This window comes from Trachemys scripta, chromosome 11 (assembly GCF_013100865.1).
Source record: "Trachemys scripta elegans isolate TJP31775 chromosome 11, CAS_Tse_1.0, whole genome shotgun sequence".
Taxonomy (NCBI): Eukaryota; Metazoa; Chordata; order Testudines; family Emydidae; genus Trachemys; species Trachemys scripta.
The window spans coordinates 425,203-434,329 of NC_048308.1; positions in this window are offsets into that span (position 1 = coordinate 425,203).

Consider the following 9,127-nt stretch of genomic DNA (forward strand, 5'->3'; position numbering starts at 1 on the left):
AAAGGGCTAGCCTCAGACTCCTCCACCAGCTGGCAGAAGTCTCAACAGGTGCCCCGAGCAGGGCCCCTCTGCTCCATGTACTCCAGCCCCTTGGAGGCCATTTCTCCCCAGAAAAGGTTCAGAAAAGAGCAACTAAAATGATTAGGGGTTTGGAACGAGTCCCATATGAGGAGAGATTAAAGAGGCTAGGACTTTTCAGCTTGAAAAAGAGGAGACTAAGGGGGGATATGATAGAGGTCTATAAAATCATGAGTGATGTGGAGAAAGAGAATAAAGAAAAGTTATTTACTTGTTCCCATAATATAAGAACCAGGGGTCACCAAATGAAATGAATGGGCAGCAGGTTTAAAACAAATAAAAGGAAGTTCTTCTTCACACAGTGCACAATCAACCTGTGGAACTCCTTGCCTGAGGAGTTTTTGAAGGCTAGGACTATAACAGGGTTTAAAAGAGAACTGGATAAATTCATGGTGGTTAAGTCCATTAATGGCTATTAGCCAGGATGGGTAAGGAAGGGTGTCCCTAGCCTCTGTCTGTCAGAGGATGGAGATGGATGGCAGGACAGAGATCACTTGATGATCCCCTGTTCTGTTCACTCCCTCTGGGGCACCTGGCATTGGCCACTGTCGGTAGACAGGACACTGGGCTAGATGGACCTTTGCTCTGACCCGGTACGGCCGTTCTTATGTTCTTATGTTCAGGATTTCAAGTCCCTCTGCTTTTCCCCACTCCCCCCCTTGCCAGCAGAGGGGACTGTAACATGACACTGCAGGGGGCCTCTCGGCACTCCCTAGTCCGTAATATCTTACCCCAGCCGAGGGCAAGCGGGAGTGCCCCAGCAGGATGACCCCAACTCAGCTGGGCCAGGAGCTGGGGCAGCTTCCCGCTGTGTGCAGCGCTGGAGTTGTGCCGGTGCCTCCCAAGGAGAGAACAGCCCCTGCCTGTCACAGAGGCAATTGGCAATGTTTAAATCATGATGTTTTTCTAAAAGCTCTGCTCTAGGAATGCTCTTGGGGCAGGTCTCTGGCCTGGGCTGTACAGGAACCAGATTAGGTGATCCCGGTGGTTCCTTCCGGCCTTGGGGCCTATGGGTGTAAGCGGGGCGTTCCAGGCCTGGCAGTCGTTTGCAGAGCTACCCAACGGAAAGGCGTTAGCATGAGCGTGAGCGGCTATGGAAGGCTGGTCCCCAACCCCCTTTGCACTATCCCTGCTCGTTCGCTGGACTCCGCCAAGCCACAGAGAGGTCAGCCCTTCGCCTTCCGACTTGCACAATAACGAGGCGCAGTTCAGCAGAGAGCACCAGCGCAACGCGGCCTTTGGGCAGGGAGAGCTGGCTGGGGCAGAGCTGGTCTGGGTCCAGATTTCGGGGGCAACACCCAGCTCTGTTGTGATAACTGGGCCTACACATTTACCCGAAGTGTGAGCGCAGCTGTAAAGAGAGGGTGAAAGTTCCTGGTGTGTCCCAAGAACCGTCCTATTGCAACACATGTGGACTGGGAAAGGTGCAAAGGACTGAATTAGCCCAAACAATGAGGCTGTCTGATATGATTCAAGGCTGGTAAACAAGACCAGCGTGAGACTGAAAAGCAATGAACCAAAAGGGGTGTGTCAGATACTAGGCCTAATTGGTGGACAAAATAATGCAGGGAGGGGCTGTTCCGCCATCGCCCCCCTTTGGGATCCTTACACAAAGAGACTGTGGGGAGAAAAATTGGCTGCTGGAGTGAGTTTCACCATGATGGCTGCCTCCCCCACCATCTCCTGGGGCCCCGTCATCCTGATACTGAGAGATCCTGAGCAGACCATGCCAGAGAGCAGGACCCAGATGACACCTCCACCTCTCCCAGCTCCAGGTGAATCCCAAACACCACGTGGGATGTGAGACCTCCCTCCCATGGGTCCTTTTCCTTCCCCTCCTTATTTCTTCTCTTTTCCATCCCTCTCCTTCTGCCGTCTGTCCAATAAGAGTCTGGCTTAGCTGGCTGAAGCTGCATATTTGGCAACATTGCCGGTAGCCTGTGACCCGAAAGAGGCTACTAAAAGCAATGCCTTAAACAGCCTGATCCTGGTACGAGTTTGCCAGGTCTCGGGGTGTCTGGTCAGCCTGTGGGCTGCGCCTGTGTTTTTCCAGCAGGAAGGTTGGAAGTGAACGTCAACGCCAGAGACAGAACAAAGCTGCATCTTCTCCCTTTGGTGTTCTTGTCTCTTCCCTCTTGTGTGTGTTTGTCCTGTTTTGTGTTCTAGGAAACGGGGTCAGACTTCACCAGCAACAGTCACAGCTCAGGTAACTTCTCTCTCCAACCCCACCTCACCCCACCCCACCTCACCCAAATGACAGTTACCACCATTCTTGCTTGCAAAACTGGGTTACACGGCTCAGCCACGGGGCGGAGTTGTGTGTAAACACCTTATTGAAGCTGACCTGAGCCACGCCTGGCAGAGCAGTTAAGGAGCTGACCATGAATACAGCTGGGGTGTGTTGAACCCCAGGGCTAGAGGGGACCGCATGGGTCGTCTAGTCTAACCCCTGCCAATGCAGGACTTGTTGGGTCTAACCCATCCCAGACAGACGGCTCCAGCCTCCTCTCGAAAACCTCCAGTGAAGGGGCTTCCACAACCTCCCGAGGCGTCTGTGCCATTGTCCGACTGCTCTTCCAGTGAGGGAGTTTCTCCTGAGATTGACTAACTCTGCGGTGCTGTCGTTTGAACCCATCGCCTCTTGTCCTGTCCCCTGTGGCAAGAGAGAACAACTTTCTCCATCTTATTTATGGCAGCCTTTCAGGTATCTGAAACCCCCTATCCCGTCCCCCCAATCTCCTCTTTTCCAAACGGAACATACCCAGTTCCTTCGGCCTTTGCTCGCACGGCTCCATTCCATCCCTGTGATCATCTTTGTCGCTCGCCTCTGGATCCTTTCCAGGTTCTCTGCATCCTTCCTGTACATCGGTGACCAAAACTGGACCCAGTTCTCCAGCTGCGGCCAAACAGTGCCGAGGAGCAGGTCTAGCCCCTCCCGTGACTTGCAGGCTCTGCCTCCGTTAGAGCAACCAAACATTGCATTGGCTTTTTTTGCACCAGCATCGCATTGCCGACCCATGTTGCGGTTGGGAGTGTGACCCACCACGACTCCCAGCTCCTTCTCAGCTGTGCTGCTCCCAGCCAGGTCTCCCCCAGTCTGCGTTTGTGCATTTGGCTTTTCTTCCAAAGTGCAGCACCTTCCGCTTGGCTTTGGGGAATTTCATGTTGTTGTCTATAGCCCAGTTCTCCAAGTTCTCCAGATCCCTCTGAATTCTAGCTCTGGCCTCCAAAGTGTTGGCAGCCCCCCCCCCCCCCCCCCCCCCCGCCCTGTGCCCTGTGCAAATCTGATCAGTCTGCTCTCTATTCCTACATCCAGGGCATTGATAAAGATGTTAAACAACACCAGATCCAGAACAGATCCCTGTGGAACCCCACTTGAGCCCTCCCTCCAACCTGACATCAGGCCATTAATAGTGACTCTTTGCAGTTGTTTAAACAATGATGTGTCCACTTAATGGTAGTTCCACCCAGCCCGCATTTCTCCAGCGTATTTCTCAGAATGTCGTGGGACTGTGTCAAAAGCCTGGCTGAATTCCAGGTATATTATGTCCACTGCATTGCCTCATCCACCAAACCAGTTATCCTGTCAAAGAAGGAAATCAAGCTGGTTTGGCATGATTTGTTTTCTGTATAAGGAAGCTCTGTAGCCTGGCCAGATCTGGTACAGAAGAACATGCCGATCTGAGACATTGTTGGGGGGGGGGGGGGTTCCTCTAAAAACTCCCTGCAGCTAAAGGGAACAAGGGATGTTGTTACAATGAAAGCCTTATGTCATTCTTGAGAGACAAGCTGGGTGAGGTCATATCTTTCATTGGACCAACTTCTGTCGGTGAGAAAGACAGGCTTTGAGGCTTACACAGGACTCTTTTTCAGGTTATGTAATTTCCCATTGTGATGGGTTCCTCCCCGGGGTGCCACTTGGAACTGGGGTCACACTGAGCCCCTTGTCCCACCAGCCTGGGTTCCCCTTACTCTGTGCTGCTGGGACTGGCTTTCAAGCCCCCTTCCCGCACACACACAGGTAGAGACACACCTGGCTGCAGCTCTATTCACACAGATGCTGAGATCAGCTCTGCATGGAAGAGCTCAGCTAAGGAATTGCCCAGTATGCAAGTGCACACCCCATATGGAGTGTAAACCCAAAATTGTATTGTCTTGTGCTGCACAGAGAACTGCACAGTGTAAGCTCATTGAAATTCGCCCCCTCCCTCAATGTGGAGAGAGAGATGTGACAGTTTTGTGCCCCAAGTATGAGTTCCACACTGGCTTTAGAGACAAAACAAACCAAGTTTATTAACTACAAAAGATAGATTTTAAGTGGTTATAAGTGATAGAAACATCGCAAAGCAGGTTACCTTAGTAAATAAACAAAAACTGCAAACTGAGCTTAGCACACTAGATAGGTAGGATATAAATGAGCAAAGTATCTCACCCTGAGTGATGAACAGGCTGGCAGATTCTTAAGGCACAAGTTGCCTTGGCTTTCCCAGGTTTTCATACACAGGCTAAAGATCTTTCTAGCCTCGGACCATCACTTCCCCCAGTTCAGTCCTTGTTCCTCAGATGTTTCCAAGTGTGTTGTTGTGGGGACAGTGAGGACCCCCATAATGTCATTTCCCCCTTTTATATCTTCTCCCCCTTGCTGGAAAGCTCTTTTGCTGTGACCTGGGTGAAACAGTTCCCATTGTGTCGTGCTGTCTCTGAGAGGTTTTTATTGTAAACAGTTCCTGGAGTAATCCCTGTGCTTGTGCATTTCCTCAATAAGCCATTACATTGTTTGGCCTTTTTACTGTCGTACCGGAAAGGCGGCTTGTGGCTGTTTTCAACCTCACAACATGTTTCAGTAACACACACACAGCCCAACATCATACAACGATAGCACATACAATCCAGCGAAATCGTACTCTCTAGCACATCAAGACTTTTAGAATGATACCTCACTCTAAATAAGGCATATCCTAATTACATGACGGTGGTAAATATCGGGGTGTCAGGGTGTCACACCCATTTCAAAGGCTGTAACTCTTTTTCCTTCTTTTCCTGTATCTGTAATGAAAGGTTAAAAGGACGTTTAATGGTGTGTTAGCCATGGTACTAAGCAGGCTGAGGCCTCTGCATGCCAAACCCCAAACCTTGTTTAATGCTGGGCAGTGAATGCCTTTAACTCTGTGGGCCCATTTATTCCATTGAAACAGGGTTTGGGTGATTTTTGTGTGTGTTACGAAATGGCTACGGGTACAAATGAAAGTGAATGACAGTAACTCAGGGCAACAGAATAGGGCATGTGCCAAGTAGTCAGCCTGGACTTAGCCAGGTCTCCATTTCTGGGCCCCAAACTCTGCTATTGGCACCTGCAAATGGAGGCCAGCATTGAAAACGTGCACCTGTGTTTACAGGAAATGAAAGGGGAGAAAAAGGCTTTGAGGGTAAAAGGAGCCGCTTGGTCCCATATAGCCTCTCGAGAGTTGACAAAGAGCAGAACTTCTCCCATTTAGAGCTATATAGAGAGGACCCTAGCTCTGTGCCCTGACCCCATTAGCAAAGCCTGCCCTTGGGTGAGGTCCATTTTATAAAGAGCCTGTCGTTCTCCATTTTGGATGGATCCTCTGAACAGAAGCAGTTCCTACTAGTGCGGCAAGCAAAAGCAAATAAAGAACTTGGAACACAGGACGAGAGAGGGACGAGGGGGCAGATGCAGCGAAGCTCCTTGGAGTTAAGAATGGCCAGACTGGGTCAGACCAAAGGTCCATCCAGCCCAGTATCCTGTCTACCGACAGTGGCCAATGCCAGGTGCCCCAGAGGGAGTGAACCTAACAGGTAATGACCAAGTGATCTCTCTCCTGACGTCCATCTCCACCCTCTGACAGACAGAGGCTGGGGACACCCTTCCTTACCCATCCTGGCTAATAGCCATTAATGGACTTAACCTCCATGACTGTATCTAGTTCTCTTTTAAACACTGTTATAGTCCTAGCCTTCACAAACTCCTCAGGCAAGGAGTTCCACAGGTTGACTGTGCACTGTGTGAAGAACTTCCTTTTATTTGTTTTAAACCTGCTGCCCATTCATTTCATTTGGTGGCCCCTAGTTCTTATATTATGAGAACAAGTAAATAACTTTTCCTTATTCACTTTCTCCACATCACTCATGATTTTATAGACCTCTATCATATCCCCCCTTAGTCTCCTCTTTTCCAAGCTGAAAAGTCCTAGCCTCTTTAATCTCTCCTCATATGGGACCCGTTCCAAACCCTTAATCATTTTAGTTGCCCTTTTCTGAACTTTTTCTAATGCCAGTATAGCTTTTTTGAAATGAGGAGACCACATCTGAACGCAGTATTCAAGATGTGGGCGTACCATGGATTTATATAAGGGCAATAAGATATTCTCCAACTTATTCTCTATCCCTTTTAAAATTATTCCTAACATCCACTTTGCTTTTTTGACTGCCGCTGCACACTGTGTAGATGTCTTCAGAGAACTATCCACAATGACTCCAAGATCTTTTTCCTGACTTGTTGTAGCTAAATTAGCCCCATCATATTGTATGTATAGTTGGCGTTATTTCTTCCAATGTGCATTACTTTACATTTATCTACATTAAATTTCATTTGCCATTTTGTTGCCCAATCACTTAATTTTGTGAGATCTTTTTGAAGTTCTTCACAGTTTGCTTTGGTCTTAACTATCTTGAGCAGTTTAGTATTATCTGCAAACTTTGCCACCTCACTGTTTACCCCTTTCTCCAGATCATTTATGAATAAGTTGAATAGGATTGGTTCTAGGACTGACCCTTGGGGAACACCACTAGTTACCCCTCTCCATTCCGAAAATTTACCATTTATTCCTACCCTTTGTTCCCTGTCTTTTAACCAGTTCTCAATCCATGAAAGGATCTTCCCTCTTATCCCATGACAACTTAATTTACGTAAGACCCTTCGGTGTGGGACCTTGTCAAAGGCTTTCTGGAAATTTAAGTACACTATGTCCACTGGATCCCCCTTGTCCACATGTTTGTTGACCCCTTCAAAGAACTCTAATAGATTAGTAAGACATGATTTCCCTTTACAGAAACCATGCTGACTTTTGCCCAACAAGTTATGTTCTTCTATGTGTCTGACAATTTTATTCTTACTATTGTTTCAACTAATTTGCCCGGTACTGACGTTAGACTTAACGGTCTGTAATTGCCGGGATCACCTATAGCGCACTTTTAAAATATTGGCGTTACCTTAGCCATCTTCCAGTCAGGGCTAATGCTACCATTTAGGCCAACTAGGAGGTTGCCTCGGGTGCCAAGATTTGGGGGCGCCAGAAAGCGGCACCCCAATTTTTTTTAAAGCCTTCCAGCGGCCGCTGCGCTGTGAGGGAGAGGAGTCTGAGCCGCCGCCGGCAGCCCAGGGGTTCCCCTGGGTCTGCGCGCCGCCGGCAGCCCAGGGGAACCTGCTCCCTTTGTGCGTGGGCAGCTGGAGAGGACGGCAGCCTGCAGAGCTGAGCTGCCCCAGTGCCCCCCTCTCCCTGCTCCAGCCTCTGTCATGCCCAGTATCTGAGTTCAGGGCCGCCCGGGGGGGCAAGTGGGGCAATTTGCCTCAGGCCCCACAGGGGCCCCTATGAGTATGTCGGAGGCTCCTGGGAGAGGGGGTAAGCAGCATGGTAAGGGGCCGGGGCTGGGCACCCCCCCGACCTCATCCCCCACACAGCCCTGACCCCCAGTTCCGAGCCCAGCCCCTCTGAGCCGGGCACCCCCCAACCCCATCTCCCCACATCCCTGAGCCCAGCCCCTGTGAGCCGGGCACTCCTGAACCCAGAGCCCAGCTCCCCACCCAGCCCTGGGCAACAGCAGCACCACCCCCAGGCAGCGACAGCCCATTGGTACCAACCATCACCATCACCCAGCGACAGCCCATTATGTAATTGCAAATGTATACATCCCATTACAGCTTTGAATGTTTTTAAATAATGTATTTAGTGTATTTTCAAATTATTACAAATTAATTTTTGAATGTATTTCACTAGTTATTTTTTACATTTCCAAATACATGTTACTATAGTATTGCAACTTTTTTTTATGGAAGGGACCCCCGAAATTGCTTTGCCCCAGGCCCCCTGAATCCTCTGGGCGGCTCTGTCTGAATGTTAAGCCCTGCTGCTGTGTTATGCCTGCATAAATTATAACATGTTACGCTGTGACCGTGTATTGTGTATAATGTATGTGATTTATTTTGCAGGTGCGGTCCCCTATAGACTCTCCCACTCCATGGGAGTGGGTGCGCACTTCCCAAATGTCATTACAGGGGCTGTCACTCTCTTCAGTCCCAAAGTTGCTTCCATTCCACACAACCTCAGGGCTTCCCCCTCACGTTTGTTATTGGAAAATATTCAGCTCCGAAACAAAGAATCATGAAACTGGCATTAGAGTCAGCCCCGGTTCTCCACCCGTGTCACGCACAGTCGGCTGGGGGCTCGCAGGGCACAGACAGGTGGCAGGTGGGCTGGCAGGATTTGGAACGCCAGTGATCCCAAGGATGGCGGTGGGCTGCCCAGCGAGGCTGAGACTTAGGTGTGATAGATCGGGCCTTGAAGGCTGGGAACTGCTGCACCCAGGCGCTGCCCATTGCATTGCCCTTTTCCTGCACGAATAGTCGTTGTGGCACGTCCCCTATTTTGGGCCATGGCAGGCTGAGCACATGCAGCGTGTGCACCCCAGTGGGGCAGGGCCCTGTGGTTTCGGCTGGAGACCCAGGATCAGCCGCTGCCCTGCCCGGCTCCCTGCAGGACCGGTGGGTCAGACCCGTGGTGCAGGCGGAAGGACGAGTGACCCGACCCCCAGCCCGTGGGAGGCTCGGGGACCCCAGAGCACTGCTGGACCCTGCTGCAGGAACCCGCCCCGCGGCGGGGAGTTCCCCAGGCCCCGCGAGCAGAGCCGCCCGCGCGCCCGGGTAAGCGGCGCAGGCCCCGCCCAGCGCGAGGGCAGCCAGTGCGCGCGCCTGGCACGGCCCCCCCGCGCGCCGCGGCTGCCTGGCCCCGCCCCCGCCCCTCCCCTCCCCTCC